The sequence below is a fragment of the Scomber scombrus genome, chromosome 1 (assembly GCF_963691925.1).
Source record: "Scomber scombrus chromosome 1, fScoSco1.1, whole genome shotgun sequence".
NCBI lineage: Eukaryota > Metazoa > Chordata > Actinopteri > Scombriformes > Scombridae > Scomber > Scomber scombrus.
The window spans coordinates 28,197,285-28,214,360 of NC_084970.1; the positions used below are offsets into that span (position 1 = coordinate 28,197,285).

General features: G+C 39.2%; 1 protein-coding gene across 1 annotated transcript in view; it reads left to right on the forward strand.

Moving 5' to 3' along the window:
• LOC133985300 (mothers against decapentaplegic homolog 3) overlaps nucleotides 1-17,076 on the forward strand; it is a 32,646-nt gene that overhangs the window by 1,627 nt on the left and 13,943 nt on the right. The window lies entirely within an intron of this gene.

A 17,076-nucleotide genomic window follows, 5' to 3' on the forward strand; every position in this document is an offset into this window, starting at 1 on the left:
ACTGTGAAAAGTACCCAATCCCCAGCATCCATTATGTCCACTCACTTACTATTTTATTAAGTACACTTTGCTTAATTGTGTCCACCGCATTAATATTAGTGATGGTAGACTAAGTATTAACATTTATCTTTATAACTCAACACAATTCAACAGCACCACAAACAGCACGCTCCAAAATAGTCATAGTCAATATTTATGTGTAAAGCCCAATATCACAAATAACAAATTTGCCTCGGGACGTTTTACAGTCTGTGCAGCAGTACAACATTCGCTATCATAAGACCTTCAATTGACCATAAAGTTGACTCCACACCTCTTCGAAACAACAAAAACTAAACACTATAACTTTCTTACATGCAGGATTTAATGCAGGACTGTTGCTTTAGTTTCGGTTTGGTCTAATTCTTAAACTTTCAGCTGAGTGTAAGATCACAGTCACAGCAATCTTTAAATCTCTGCTGTTTTGCGAGTTCCAGTAAGTTATAAAAGAAGGGCCAAGACTCAAAATTGTGTCCATATATTCTCACTTGCCTGTGCTGGCAATTTATACCAGACTTAATAGCATACTGTGTGTCAGATGAAATTGAAATCCACACAGGGCACTCCCACATTCTTGATTTCCACAAGTGTGCATATCACAGCTTGCACAGGCCCGGGCTGGCGTTCTGACTTAATCCTACCCGGAAAGTTAAATAATGTTTGCCATGATCCAGGTTTCATATTTCCCACCACTAATACAGAGGGGAAGAGGCAGACTGCATTAAGATGACCTCAGATCAGAACTGGCTGTCAGGGTGGGCTAACAGTGTCCCTGGAGGGCTGCTGTTTCTATTAATTCCCCTATGTTCTGGCTTGCTGACAGCAGCTGCCTGCGTGTTCGGGCCTGTCCACGGGGAGGTCAGCTCCTATCTCTCTGACACATGAATTCACTGATGAGGCTCATTGCTACCCCTCTTGATGACCGTTTGCCGTGATGCTGAGTGCTGATGGAAGCAGGCTGTGCTCATCAGCTGAGCCAGGGGTTGCATCTGGTGGTGGAATAGCAGACACGGATGGGTGTCATTCAGATTTTAGAGATACTTCTGCACTTTTCAGTACTCCTTATCCATTCAGTTGTTTCATTGATTCTCTTGTTGGTTCTTTTTTATTACAGTAAAACTAAGATTTATTTTTTAATATTACAAAATATTGGGTCTAGAAGTCTCTATGTATGTTTAATAATATCTCCCTGGAAACAGATGTTAAATCTAAGGAAAATAAATAATATTTCTGACTTCAAAACAATGATTCAAGTTTTAAAAACATAGCAAAGTTGTGCGATGTCTATCGAATTGATTGGTCCTAGGCCATAGATGTCAGTCACTGGCATTTATTCCTCATTTATCCTCTTTCATGCTGTTAATGTGAATGTAATGTAATGTGGACTGGTTCCACTGGTAGAGGGAGGAGGCAATGCCGTCTCAGCCAGTACGTCTACAACAACAGTTATATTCAATTTTTTATAAGTTTGCTTTCATAGAAGCCGAAAGAAACCAGGAAATCATCACATTTAAGAACCTGGAACGAGAGAATATAAATATTTTTGCAACACGATGAATTGATTATGAAAAGTGTTGGCAACTAATCGATTAATCAACTTATCATGGCAGCTCTAGACAGATTAGCTTTTCACTCGCAAACTTTTACTGAATTTAACAAGCTTAGTTTCACTGTCTCAGTAAATGTACAAATCAATCTTTAACACCAAACCTTCTAGCTGCACTGAGACTGAATCACCAGCATCCCTTACTCAATGCTAGCTTTTAGCAGTGGAGCTCCACTTACTGGAGACAGAGAACACCAATGGCAGCCCACAGATACACACTTCCTTGTTAAAAGCTTATTAAAAGACAGCAAAAGCCACAGAAGGAGTCATGATGTGGTAACTCTGTTGCTGCTGGGTTGTTAACCTTACAAACAGGGCTGGTACAAGCCTACTTCTGTAGAGTTTAACATAACAGACTAACCGTATTACTGACCTGAGGACATTAAATAAGAGCGAATGTGAACAGTGACTCGTTCACGTTCAGAACGAGGTTTTGGAGGAACATCCCGTTTACCAGATTAGGTAACAGTTTGGGTAATTGAAGGCAGGAAACAGGGGGAAACAGATGATAGACTCATCACATCTGATTCAGATATCATATGTTTCGATGGCCAAGTGTCACTAGCAGATTTGAATATCTCGAGGCTAATGTTTTCCAGTTGTGTCGTATAAAGTTCATGATATTTAAAAGTTTTGTCTTTCAAAACAGATTTACTACTTTTTCAGTGCTCGGCAGATGGTAAAAATTAACTGCTCGGGAGCTTTTGGAAAACCCGTCTGTCTGTTTTTAAAAGTGACCTGCTAGATAACATTGAAAACAACAGCAGCGGTCTCCGGTTAGATATGGTATCGCAAGAATTTGGGAAACACGGTAAGTTTGGGGCGAGTCACAGTTATTTTTTTGTGTGGGTGGTTGATGTGGGCGGCGGGGCTGAGTGTGTGTGCATGTCCCAATATGTTTACACTAGAGATAAAAGCCCACATCCCATGAAAAAAAGATTAGTCATACTCACTTGGACTTAAATTCCCATTTGAAGTTGGAAAAAAAGGACTGTATATCAAGTTTTGCCTATCGCCTGGGCAGGGTTACTACTTTACTTGCCTCTTAGGTCATTGTGGTTTTGGCAATGAGCTGTTTTTACTTTTGTGAAAACCAATAAGCAAAGTGAATGCTAAGGCTTCTGTCAAATTTCAAGCCTTAGTCACTCAACAAGAAGCAATTGTGGCATTATGGTTTTGACCTACCCTCCTCCCTTGTTTCTCCTTGTTTCCCTTTTTAAATTTCTCTCTTTGTACGAGCTGTAAACGTGAGTTAGTCACAAACATTGGTGTGTAAACTGCGTCAAGCCGTGAAAATCTGCCAGTTTCCGATGGTCAAGGGGTGAATGTGAAGTGTTTTCAGCTGCCCTGTTTGAATATGACAAAATGACTAATGAATTACGTCCCTTCTGTTGTTTAAGGGCATTTATAAACAGGTGCCAGATCTGTTTCCGCTAAACCTCTGGGATGGTAAATGAAGGTGGCCATAGCTGCGAATTAAAGGGGCGTTCAGTGATTTTCTGTTATTTTTATACTGTTATGATGGTGGATGACTTTGTTAAACATGGTCAAAGCTCTAAAACTTGAGGGGAACAAATGCAAAAGTCAAAACCCAGGCCTTCAGTCTGCTCTGAACGCTTTGTTTGTAACGTTAACTCTATTTCCTCCTCGGGACGATGCCAGATGGTTCACGCATGCCCACAAAACAACCGTCCGTTCTGTAGCCTTTGTTGCTAAGATTGCTGCACGGTTTATTCGTGTTGTGCACTCAGATATTTCCGATCAGATTCTGGCTCATTCTGGAAAAAGAAGTGAAATCTTACTACTAGCAGTGATTGTTGATGTTTCCTTCAGAATCGTTAGGACCAGCATCCAGGAGCTAACCAATCAGAACAGAGTGAGACAGGAGCTAAAACAGCCTGTTTTAGACAGAGGCTGAACTGAGGGTCTGCATAAAGTGCCGGTATATGATGAATATCGTTTAAAAAAAAGTATTTTTATAACTGTAAATTAAGTGTAAATCATGCAAAGATATTCCAGTAGAGCCCCCGAATAAAAATATAGACCTGGAAATGTGCATAATACATCTCACTTAAGAAAATATTTGACTATTTTAGTGCAGAGAATGAAGTTTGACTGTTTACAGGATAGATGTCACAAAAAAAGAACAGCATCATTAGTTTGTGCATTAACTAAATATTTTTACACTAACATGACAAAGCTTTCAGACAGCCATTTGAATTTTGACTCTTGTCCATTTGAAGCAAAAGAGGAAAGGTCATGTTGGTTGGATGGGTCAACAACTAAATGTCAGACTTTGAAACAGGAGCGTACTGTTCGGTTCCCGTCAAACGGATAGACAGTGTTATTTGTTTTTTTTTAAACCATGATAGTTCCCCAACCTTAACCATGACCAAGAGGTCTGCTAACCGTAAGGAAGTCATTTTTTGTAACCAGACCACAACGTTTCCCTACCATTAACCAATGAGTTATTTTAACCCAAACCATGACCTTTCTTTAAATGCAATCGAGTCAATTTTGTCCATAATCTAACAAAACCTTAGAAAGATCAGATTGGGAATGGGTTGTTTGTTTGTTTTTTGTAGCAGTGATTTGTAACAGTTGTGCAGGGAACATAAGTAAAATGTCATCTTGCTGTTAAGGGTAGTAATTACAACAACACAACAAAACATTGTGTCATTTCATTTGGAGGAGTTCTTGACTGTTTAGTAAAGCATCAAAAAACTACAGCAAAATATATATTTCCTTGTCTTTCAGTTACGTTGTCTGTTCTTGCCGTTACTTATGGTGTAAGCGTGACATGCTGCAAGTTTCTAAATTGGTCACTTCCTCACGATGAAACACTCGTTCTGTTCTTTGAATTGATTGCATACAGGAATAAACACTTCTGACACGAGTTACACAGGCCCGTCTTTTCAAGTTTATATTGACACAGACACTCTGAAGAATGCTAACTGTTTATCCCAAAGGAGAATAATCACATGCACGGTGTCAAAGAGGCGCTCTTATCGTCAGTAATAAGTCAGTTTTATCATAACAATACATGACCGATAATGTAGTTAGGTGACCAATCACAGTCAATCAGACGGAAGCCCTGACACTGTAGCTTTGGCTTTTTGCATGACATGTGAAATGAAATGTATCTTCACTGAAAAAAACTGGAGGATATTAATTTTATGACGTAAATGCCATTTTTACACAGTCACATTGTCAACTTTTTTGTGTATTTTAAGTTGGGCTGCAACTAATAACTATAATCTATTGATTAATCTGTCCATTATTTAGCTTTTTTTGTGACCAACAGTGCAACAGTACAGTACATTAAATAGAAAAAAGTGGAAAATCTTCACATTTAAGAAGCCATTGTTGCCAGTTAATTTTCTGTGTGTTGCCAGATTACAGTAATGAATAGTTTTGGCATCAATATCATGGAAACTAATCACAAGGGACCAGAAAGCAGCAACGTGCTCTGTCTTGATCACTGACATAATGTTGAAGAGGCAAAACCTGACTGTGAAGAGAGAGACTCCCCAACTACACAAACTACTTTAGTAAAAAACGGGTGGAAATTTGAATCTGGATTGAAAATTAGGATTTCGATATTTTTCCTACATCCTGCAGTTATCACAGAACCTTTGTAGCTTTATCTGTAATGTCTCATATTTCAACAGACTTATCTATATATGAAACAGCCCTTACTTTAACACCAATATGAACCCATTAATAAAGCAGTAGGAGTTCAGTGGGGGAACACAGGTGGTATATGGAAAGAAATGATCAATGGTGTGTGTTGGTGGTTTGCACGTTTCCTTTCACAGAGCCTGGGGGAGTGGATTCCTCACTCCTGCCTACCTTGACTTACTCTGGGTTCGGGCCAGTGCTGAGGAGTGCTTTTGTCTTGTTCACACACATCCCTGCTGGAAGGAAGACTACAGTCTGACAGTCTGATTCATACTCCTGCATGTCAGGGCAGGAGGGAGGGAGAGAAGGAGACACAAGCATAGAAATAAAGATAAGATAATAAAACAAGAAAGACAGGTGGTAGAAGGAATATGGACAAAAAAATGAAGGCATTAAAAAGAGGAATACTGGAAGTAGAGCTTGGCAATATAACCAAAATCTCATATCCCGATATTGTTCATTCATATCCTTATAACAATACCTATCCCCATATAGCACATCTAAATATAGTGCATAAATAGTTAGTCCTTACTGTTGCGCTGTGTTGATAGCTTGTAGATCATCTGCTTTAGATGAGCGGCAGTGAATGCATGGACACTCAAAGCTGTTTTTGATTAGTTTATGCAAAGTGAGGACCATACTCGATAATGTTAGCGCGCACATTGTTAAAACAACAATTAAGATATTACAGATGATATATATCTTACACCCCTAATTGGAAGGAAGGGAAAAAGTAGAGGAAGTACACTTTAAATATACAAACATTGCTATTCATTTAAGAGTTTATAGGACTTTGGATAATGTTTGTGCCAAAACTTGTGCCTCCACAATCAAAATATAGAGGCGCCTTTGTGATCAACAACAGCATAATTTGTGATTTAAAATAGCTTGAAGTCAAAACCATAAGTTTACTCAAGCAGTCCCATAGTGGGCTTGTGGTGATCTTGTAACAGAAACGTGTGGTTACCATTTTACACCAATGCACAGCCCTTACAGTAAAATTGTTGCAGTAAAATTTGGTAAGGACCCCGGACCGAAAGTCAAAGCAGAAAACTTGTGGTATTGAACCTTGATATTCACGTAAATGCATGTGTCGCAAAAAAGTTGTCAAGAAGTAAAAACTGCTAAAAAAATGTATGTAATCTTGTTTACTTATACTTTGATCAGATACTAACTGCTGGTGTTCCCTTGAATTTAGGCAACTTCTGTTAAATGAAAAACATTTTTTCATAGGAAAACATATTTACATTTCTTAAAATAAGATCTCCGATAAACTATCACTTTGGTATCAGACTCAAAACTTAAGACATAGGTGCTGGTTTTCAAAATCTTCAATCTCTACCGAGCTCTACTCAGTTGATAAGTTTTGTCAGCCAGGCTCGTGCTGCGGTGTTTGGACCACGAGAGAGAAAGTGAGCAGGTGATAAGGAGGGAGAACAGAGTGCCAACGAGTTGGGGATTCCCGCTGTTGTGTCTGGTGCTGGAGGAGAGGGACCGTCATGATAGTGGGAGATTGTGTTTAACGAAGGAGGTTGACTCATAAATGATAGGCAGACGTACACAGAGAGAAAGAGAAAGAAATGAAAACAGTGTTAATTAAGTGCAGCGATTGAAATCTGTGGGGAATAGAATGTGAAAGAGAAAGGGTAAAACCAAAAAGCCGAGGGTTTAAATGAAGGAAGAGAGGGAGACAGAATATTTGGCAGGCGGCAGCGTACTGGATTCTCCAGCTTATCAGGAGGAGACTGCGGTTAGTGTGGTTTGAATGCAAAAAAAAAGCAAAAAAACACACACATAAAAAAATCAAACGGGCTAATAGCAGAGATAAAACCGGTTTGTTTTTCAGCGAGACAGCAGTTCAACTTCAAAAGAAGTGTGTCTGCGTGTGCCTGCATGGCAGACTACATTAAATACACCACACACACACACACACACACACACACACACACACACACACACACACACACACACACACACACATTGCTTTTACTCTGTCAGTAAAATACTGTGTATACTGCCACGGCTATATAATGCTGCACACTCACGCACATATACTGTACTGTAAATAAAGTATGCACAACCGTTCTACACATCCTGTCATTTGGCATAACAGAGCTGCAGCAGCAGAAGTCTATACATCCTGTGTGAATATTGCCTGAATTGTGTATGTACACACACAACAGACACTTCATTAGCTATAACTGTGCAATCTAATGCAATCCAAAACAACAATCTCTACTTTTATGAAGCTTATACATTTACAGTTTTTGTTGATACTGTCAGAAAGGTGATAAATCTACTTTATTTGTCATTATTGAGGTCATAGTGTTACTAATATTTTGTCCATTTCATTAACATACATTCCCCTTTAAACAACTTACTGACGATAATGTAAAATTATCGACAGTAGAGCTCAAATGATTAGTTATATCACAGTGAACAGAATATCTTCGCTTTTGAAGGTGATTTTGTAGAACAGCAGATTAAATCGATAATGAAAATAAAGGTAAGTTGGAATCACAGTTACACACTGGGAGGTGTTTGTTAGTTTCTCTCTCTCTTTCTCACCTTCATCTTAATTACACGTCATTGTGGTCCAACGTCTACAATGTCCTCTTTTTTTTTCTTACACATGCACTGTTACACACACACATATACACACTCACACTCACTGAGGCAGCTTTCATGTCAAATTGCACACCTGAGTCATCCGAGACAGCATTGTTCAACAAGGACACGATACAAGACAGGTCACGGAGAGTTTATGTGTGTCGTCTGTCTGTGTGCGGTCGGCCGCCCTAATGATGATAATAAGTCGCTTCCTTCATTCAGGTCCAGTGTCCCTGTCGTTCTTTGATTTGCATGATAAAAAAGAGATACTGCAGTGACTTCTGACGGATTAGTGTGCGTGTTTGTGTGTTTTTAACGACATGTGTTATATGTTTACCTTGACGTAACCAAATAGCTTTGACCCAAAAAAAATGGAATAAGACGAAGCTCAGCGGCTGCTGCTGGGTAAAACCTGTTAGAATATTTACTGCCTCTCAGTGGAACCGTGATGATATGATGAAGTTGTGAAAATGTGTTTTTTATTGCGGACACTTCTGACGTTTAAATGAAAAACACATTATACTTAAAAACTTGACAAAAGAGGCTTTAAACAGTCATTCAGTATTATATGTTCACCAAACTAATGAATAAAAAAGTGCCACATTGAGGTTGCTTCACTAAGAGGAACAGTGAAAGTAATATCATATGAATTTTATATCATCATACATATTTCTGTGTGTGTGTATTCGTGTGTATGTGTGGTTAGTCAGCTCAGAGGAATGCTCTCTCTGCCTGCCGGGTCCTTGAGGAGGGCGTGGGCTGCTGTTTGGTTTGCGGCTTGAACCAGGAGTGGAGGGGGTTAGAGAGACAGCTCTGCCTCGACTTGGCCGTCTCACTATCTGCGGGGGAGTGCGCGTGCACACAGAAACACACACACACAGCAACACACACACATGCTAACTTACGTACACACAGACACGTTCACCAGACAACAAGCCTGCCTTTGTGCTCCACTGGCCACTACCACCACTGCTGCTACGGGTGCTGGACTACAGCTGGATATATGTGGGAAAACAACTTGACATGAAGGAGCAGGGTTTAAGAAGAGAGAGGAAGAGATTACGTTTAAACCAGGAGTACAATTAAACATTTTGAAATACAGAAAGCGAAAGAAAAGTTAGCCAAAGTTGTGAAAGATAAGCATGGTTGGAAAAAACAGTAATCTGATGAGTTTTGAAATATTCATCCTTGAATCTGCTCTAAAGAGCAGAGCACACCACTTCAGCTAAAGTAGCAGAACGAAAATCTGAAGTGAAGCTAAAAGGGTCTCTCTCTCATTTTACTACAGAGAACCGCTAATATAGCAACAAAGGAGCCTGGGCTTGGACTACACCCTGATCAAATTTGTCTTGAGAAATTGCTCATCTGAGAGCAGTTTTATTGCTTGTTTTCATTTGGTGTAGATTTTCACAGTTGTAGCGTTAACCCTGTAAAACAAATGTTTTCTCTCTATGAACTTACTGTGACGAGGTGGTGAACTTCTACTGAAATTTGACTGACGATTTATTTTGCTTGATCGGCAGGGAGCCCCCCTGGTTTCCTCTCACAGTCCAAATATATGCAGAATATGAATGAGAAACTCAGATTTGTGTGTAAGTGTGAATTTAAGGGTTGAATTTATCTGTAATAGACTCGTTACCCGTCTGATGAGAACCTTGACTTGGCTCTAGCCTCCAACAACAATCAGTTCAATAGGAATGTAGACAATGGATGGATGGATGGATGGATGAATGTAGAGATGTGTGCGGAGATGTGTTTCTATTGTTGAAATGTGTATGAAAATATCCTCTTTGCTATCCTCTGCTCTGAAACAAGCAAATCTCTTTCTATTCTATCGAATCTTTTATCTCTCCTCACTCAGGTATAGCAGTCAGGCTCCTCAGTTGCAGCCGACCGTTGCAGTCTCTGTTTGAAATGACAAACATCAGCGGCACTAGATCATATCGACTTCATGTTAATTGTGTAACAGCTAAAATAAAAATTAATAAATTAGCTGCTCTTTGGTTAACGTGATCTTTGCAGCTGGTGTCTATATTTGCGTTTTCGTGGTGTCACAGCATAGCGATTCTTCTTTGGAAATATGATCACCTGATTTAGTCGTCTCTCAGTTAATCTTTGGTTTGTATCTTATCAACATTTACTCTCATCACTTTAACAGCTCTGAGTCTTGACCCTCAGTATTTGGAGTAAGTGGTAAAGTACAGTAGGTTGTAGCTGTAAATGCGTCAGATACATTTAATTTAAATTTCATATTGTCAGCCAGCAAGACTTCTTTCAGCTCTAGTTATTTTAGCTTTCAGTTACTCACAAATGCAGAAATGTATATAAGATTAGATATTGATTGATTTAACCCTTTCACGCATAGTGGTCACTGTGCTATAAGCTATTTTCTTATGTATGAAAGGATTTTGATGGCATAGTTACACTTCAGCCACCACAGTGGACACTAGTGCGTCATCCCATACATCACCACTAAACCTGCAGTAATGTTTTTGGTTGTAGATCAGTTGATTTATGTTATTATAATGTAATAGTATATTATTTGGTGAAAGAAAAAATGATATTTTTTTCATGTCTAAAGAGAAATGAAAAAACTTAGGAGAAAAATCATAATTCATGCATGTAAGGGTTAATTAAATGTGGAAAAGTTTGTGACTCCACAGAAGGGGATTTGGTAATGACAGTGTATCTAATTATTTTTGGCTGATTTGTTCACAGTAGTGGACTTTCACAATATTTTATCATATTACAATTTTTGTTTTATGCTCTTGGATGATGTACAATAAGTATTTTGAGTGTTTTCATTAAACCTCAGTGTAAGCAAACTGTAAAGTTAAAAAAATCTTGGCCTGTATTTGAAATCTATGACCATGAGCTTAGAAACAAATGAATCAACTGTAGACGAAAAAATCTAGGCTTCAAAATGAACAAATAGTTGGTTACCAAGCATGGAAAAGCCATTTAAAATGACAAATGTAAAGTTAGATTTCAGTAGTCAACGAGACTCAGTTGATTTTAGGGTACTGAGTCCCAAGTAGTAATTAATCTCTCACAGTAAGTTCATATCAGCTATTTAACAAGGCCGATCAACCCTGAAATGTACTGTGAGGTTTTTTATTTTATAAATGTCACTTCTTGTTGTGGGATGTCTTGAACAGATGGTGGATGGTACGGTGTGGGATTCCTGTTTAAAAGAATGAATAAACCTGGCCACCCTCTGCCCTACTGTAGGAAAAATTAACTGGACTGTGGAGAGAATTTATTGATGTCTTACATCTGGAATATTTTCAGTCATTCATCATTTTCAGAGAGAGAGACAGGCTGCTCAGCTCATTGACTATTAGCAGTAAAAATAATGGTTCCCAGTCCTCCATCGTCTCCCCGGTTTTTCGAGTCCAGACTCTGTTATTTGGAGTCTAGCCTTGCCAGTCGTCTGTCTGCTGGTTTCTTATTTCACATTAGGCCCTCCTTCACTGGTCCCAGCACCCTCAGGCCCTATGATATCACCTGTGGGCCACAGTTAGACTTGCTTTTCTCTCACACTCTATTCTTGGTTTTCTTCCTTTACCCCCCCCCCCCCCCCCCCCCCTTTTCTTCTCTAAGGAAAAGAGAAGTCTGATAGCTTTTCCAGAGAGAGTGGGAGGTGTATATGTGGAATATGTTGCTCTGTGTGAGCTGCACCACTGCTGGAATGTCCTCACAAGCCAAAAAAATGTGCATTTTGAGCATTTTTATCAGGTTTATCACTGCTGGCCCATGATGATGAAATATATGTGTAAACCAAAGATGCAAAGTAAGAAATTTAAAAAATATATATTTTAGATTTTTGAGAAAATTAGGTAGAAAATTTAAAGTTTTACCCTTTGCTCTCAAGAATCAAAGAGAAAGAGCTTTTTCTGGTGTCATAATTACACAACTGATATGATAATGTATCCATTAACAGTTGTTCAAGTGGACCAGAATGCATTGCAGCCACATGACACGCTATGTTTCAAGTATGGTTGAAATGCTGATATATAAAGTAAGACGATAAAATTAAATCAATCAGTACAGATTTCACTTCAGTGCTGCTGATTTCCCTTAAATGTCTCTGGTTGTTTTGGGTTATATGAGACGATAGGCTGCTGGAACCATCAAAGGTTTGACATTTTCATTTGACTGATGTCTTAAACCACGAGCCAGTTATGAAAATACTTTGTAATTAATATTATGCTGATTGACAAAGTGATTAATGGACTAATCAGTGTGATGAGGTACCTTGATTTCAGGTACTGATAATATGAATGTACTGAAATTATATTTTTATTATTTTAATTAATAATTAAAGATGATTTTATTTTATTACAGTGATTTTAATGACGACCCCTAGATTTAGGTTGTGTGGCTGTTGCTCTTACTGTCTTCACCTACACGGTCACCAACTGATTAAGCAACGCGTTTTTTGTTTGTTTTCGTTGCTCAAAATCTTCACAATCTGACACAAGTATAACATAAACCAGACCTCAGTGTTTCCACTTTTTGGATGGCCTCAGCAGACACACTAAAATCAGAATCCACCTCAAATAAGCACAAGAGTCCACCTTAGAGGTTAGTCCACCTTAGGCGAGCGTAGTCAGGTTAGGCTAACCAATCATTTCTAACTTTTCCTCCAGTTGGGGGAAAAAACAGATGAGACTTTTCTTTTCTTGGCCTTGAGAAGCTGCAGCTTTCCTTAACTGACACATTGTATTCTTTACTGTGCATTTACTGTCAGTTGACAACTTCCTGCTAACCTTTTCCTCCTCTCCGCTCGCATTCACCCTCACTTTTCTGTCGCTCGCTCAACCACACACTAAATACACAAACACAACACTCAAGGCCCGTTTCCTTAAAAAAGCTACGATACCAAGAGTTTACAAGGCAACAACACAGGTTTGAGTCATGTTTCGGATCAGCGCTGCACAAAGGCTCCCAAACACTACTGATTTCTGATTGAATGAATATTTGCCGTTATTTTTGGCATTAAAAAAAAAAAGTTTGTTGCCTTAGCGACCTGTAAAATTATGTGCAAAACACTGGATCTGAAGGGGCAGTTTGCACCGTCTAACCTGACTTTGTGATTCAACTCCCAGTCGGGTCAGATGCTGCCCAGCGTTGCTTATTAATAGGGTTAGAGAGTTAAATTAAGTGTTATTAATGTTAAAACAACATTTAATCAACTGCCTAGAGCCAACTCAAGTACAGTAGAACTGAAACTCTAACTAAATGTATTTTGTAATTACATTATAGATTGTACGATTTGTAATTCTGCTGTTGCAGATTATGTGAATGGTGACAAAACAATGATTTAAAACGTGTTTTAATACAGTTTTACAGAAACAGGTCCAAAGTGGGTTTAAAACACATTAACATAGGACATGGTTCCTCTGTACAGAAAGGATTACAAACTCATCTAGAATCAGATGAAGCAGGTTGAGGGAAAGTGGATTCACCAACAATGTTTATTTACACCTCATCTCAAAATAATAAATAATTTATCATTAAAAGTTTATAACGGACATTGGAAATAAACACTTGACAAAATGATGAACAAACTCTATTTTATGATGAAGACAATAAGAAAATGCTTGAGAAAAAGGTTGTATCTCACTTAAGTTAATAATTATTTCATCAAACTCGTGAAATGTATTGAACACAGATTGGTAAAGTAGCAGTGTGTCAAATTTCAGCACCAAAAGTTTATTTTGTTTATTATATTTATCCAGAATTAATGATTTGTCTCTTCACATGTTGTTACTGGAAGACAGTGGCTCTCTGCTAAATGGCATTAGACTGCAGCTCTGTCGGTCATGGCTCGACGGACTGGTCGCAGACTTTGTGAAAGGCACAAAGGTCATTTCAACCCCCCCTGTTCACCACTACCACTACAACCACTCCTCTTTCAGTGATGGGATGGAGGCCCAGTGGTCGGGACAGTGGGACAGACGGAGGAGAGGGAAGGGGGGGTTTTCAGGGGGCCCTACCACAGACACTCTGAGCTGCCCTGAGCTGTTGAGACAGTCTGTTAGCTCTATTGTCCAGGAGCACCCTCCTTTCTTTATCCATCATCCACTTCATCATCCCCCCCTCCGTCCTCTTAGAGAACAGATTGTTGCCGCAGGTTGTGATGTTTACATGCACTTATCTGCTGCAGGCATGTAAAAGAAATTTTTTTAAATGCCCCCCCGCCCCCCTAAAATAAAAAAACTATTGTATGGATTTTCTTTTGGACATCACTGTTCAACTTTTAATATTCAACTATATATACTTCAGCTTAAAGAGAAACATCAGAAGACAACAAAAAACCAGAATGTAAAACTCGTTGAGCTTCTCACAGCGACCTCTGGCATCTTTTTAGTGAGCTTAGACTTTCATTTGAGTATGAGGTTTGGCAGCGCGTTGTAAAAAGCCCATGTCCAAAGGTCTGAGCCCACAGGGAGAAAAATGTGTGTGTTTGTGTGTGTGTGTGTGTGTGTGTGTGTGTGTGTGTGTGTGTGTGTGTGTGTGTGTGTGTGTGTGTGTGTGTGTGTGTGTGTGTGTGTGTGTGTGTGTTCAGAACTGCCCAGACCATCGCCAGCCTGAACACACACTGTGTATATGTTTGTGTCTCTGAGAGTAACTGGGCATGCCTCAGAGTGTTTGTTTTGCCCCTCCTTCTTCCTCCTCCTCCCCATCTCTGTGAAGCTCAATCTGCTCTGTCTGAGTCGGTTTTATGCCTAACACACTCACACACACACACACACACACACACACAATCTAAATTTTATCTATCCACTCTCAGATAACCTCATTAATTTTTTGCATTTGGACTCCCCCTTTACGCTGATTATTACTAAATGTATGACGTGGTTGTTTTGGTGTGTGTGTGTGTGTGTGTGTGTGTGTGAACAGCTTGCGCTCCCGTCCATTCACACACACACAGGCATGCTGGTTGGGCTTAAAGGTCAGGTTCAGCCTCAGCTTCGGGTCATGAAACACAATGATGTTGACACAGTTTCTCCCCCTGTGGAAAAAAAAATCTATACCAATTTGTGCCTTTCATTTTTTTTGGACATCAGTTTCACTCGATCTCTTTGACAGGAGAACGTCAGCGCTTTGCCTCTCGTTCTCAATCAGAGAGAGAATAAAGGAGCCCTCGAGATAAACAGGCATTCTGCTCCATTGAGTTTTAACTAGCCTTGCATGTTCTCTCCACAGAAGGAAATAAAAACCAATGCAGGTCAGGAAAGGTTTGGATATTTCAATGCAGAGTTTGGTGTATTAAGTCATTTCTTGCACAATCCTGCTGGCATTGAGACTTTATGCTTGATTGTATTTGATTTTTTTTTTTTACTTGGGAGCTGCTGAAACAATTATTTGATTGACTGAAAAATAATAGGCAGATATTTTAGCTATCAATTGATCATTAAGGTTGTTTTTAAAACAGATAAAAGCCAAACATCCGCTCGTTCCTGCCACTCCGATCGTGAGCATTTTCTACTTTTATTTGTCTTGTGATAGTCACTATATAAGTCCTTCAAAGCACTCCAGAAAATGTTATCGACAGGTTCATAAATTTTCCTTTTGAAGGTCTGAGGATCAAAACATAGTCAGTATAGTGAGTAAAGTGAATGGAAATGTGCAGAATCTGCTGGCTTGTTCACAGTCTTATGTGATAGTAAATTAAAGATCTTCCAGTACCAACTATGTCATCGCCATGAGTTTCAGAAACTTTTCATGTTTTCATAAATTACTCCATTTTCTGACATTTTATAGACCAAATTATTTATTGACTGGTTCATTTAGGACCATAATCTGAACATAAACTGATAGCCTAACTAGAGTAATCATTATTTACAGACCTCATACTCCTTTTTTGATTATGATCGTCATGTTCAGAGACCAAAAGCACATCTTTTGATTGATCATGCGGCTCCTGTGAGAATTTGCTGCCATTCTCTGTTTTCAACAACTGTAAATTGAATATCTCTGAGTTTTTGGACAGTTGGTCAGACAAATAAAGACATTTGAAGATGTCACCCTGGATTTTAAGTGAACTCTGATCAAACTGACAATTTACTAACATTTTACAGGCAAATCAAATAATCAGCTGCAGCCCTGATCACACATACTACGCTACTACTACTGGATACATTTAAAGTATTATATTTATTTATCTAGTGAAACATGCTGAAATCAGCCCCCTCCTTTAATCAGTCTTCAGTTAATTTTTATGGATTTGAGGCAGAACAGTATGCCCTTTTTACAATTAAATTTGTCAGTAAACATAAACAAAATGAAGGTATTCCTGCGTCATCAGTATCTATATTTGTCAACGTGAGTTGGGACTTAAAGTCTGTGGTGAGTTGTATAGGCCAGTCTCTGTTGCTGTAGGTAGGAGCTGAAGGTTGAAAACTGCTGGTCTGGATTCTTGGAAGCCGTCAGATCCAACCCATGTCCTTCAAATCTTCAGTCTGGGGCTGACACACACAAACACAGACACAGGAGCTCAGCAGGGAATTTGGGGTCATAGTCCCCCCCCCCCCTTTCGCCACATAGCTGAAGCGCTCTGTGCTCCAAATCATTTAAAAGTGTTTTGCAGGGTTTGAGGTGAGGAGCTGTTTAGACAGCGCTACTGGCTCGTCTTTTAAACAACAGGCTGAGGCTCGACAGCGGAGCAGGAGTGTTTTTTACTGTCCCGGAGGTGTTTCTCATCAAAGTCTCATTGAACGTGCCGTCATAAATCTCTTCAATAAAGTGAATCATTCAGATGGAGAAGGGTATAGTGCGTGTCTGGACCTGTCAGCTTCACATTGTTTTGTCTGTTGCTGTTTGTTTTGCGTTCTTGTTTTCTGAAGAAATTAAATCAAACTGCAATATAAGAGAGTAAACGTGCATTGGCCTGTGAACACTGAGCATACTGCACCATTTATCCCGTATCTGTGGAGATAACCTGAGTTTCTGATCACTGGTAGCACATATTGCACGTATCAAGCATGCGTGAGAGTGCACGGGCCACGTGATGCACATTCCTGCTGCCGATTTCACTTTATCCCACTGATCAACAGTTGAAGAAACGTGCTTACAGAGGCTAGTAAACATGATATAAACAATTCACAATTAAAAAAGTTTTGTTGGTCATC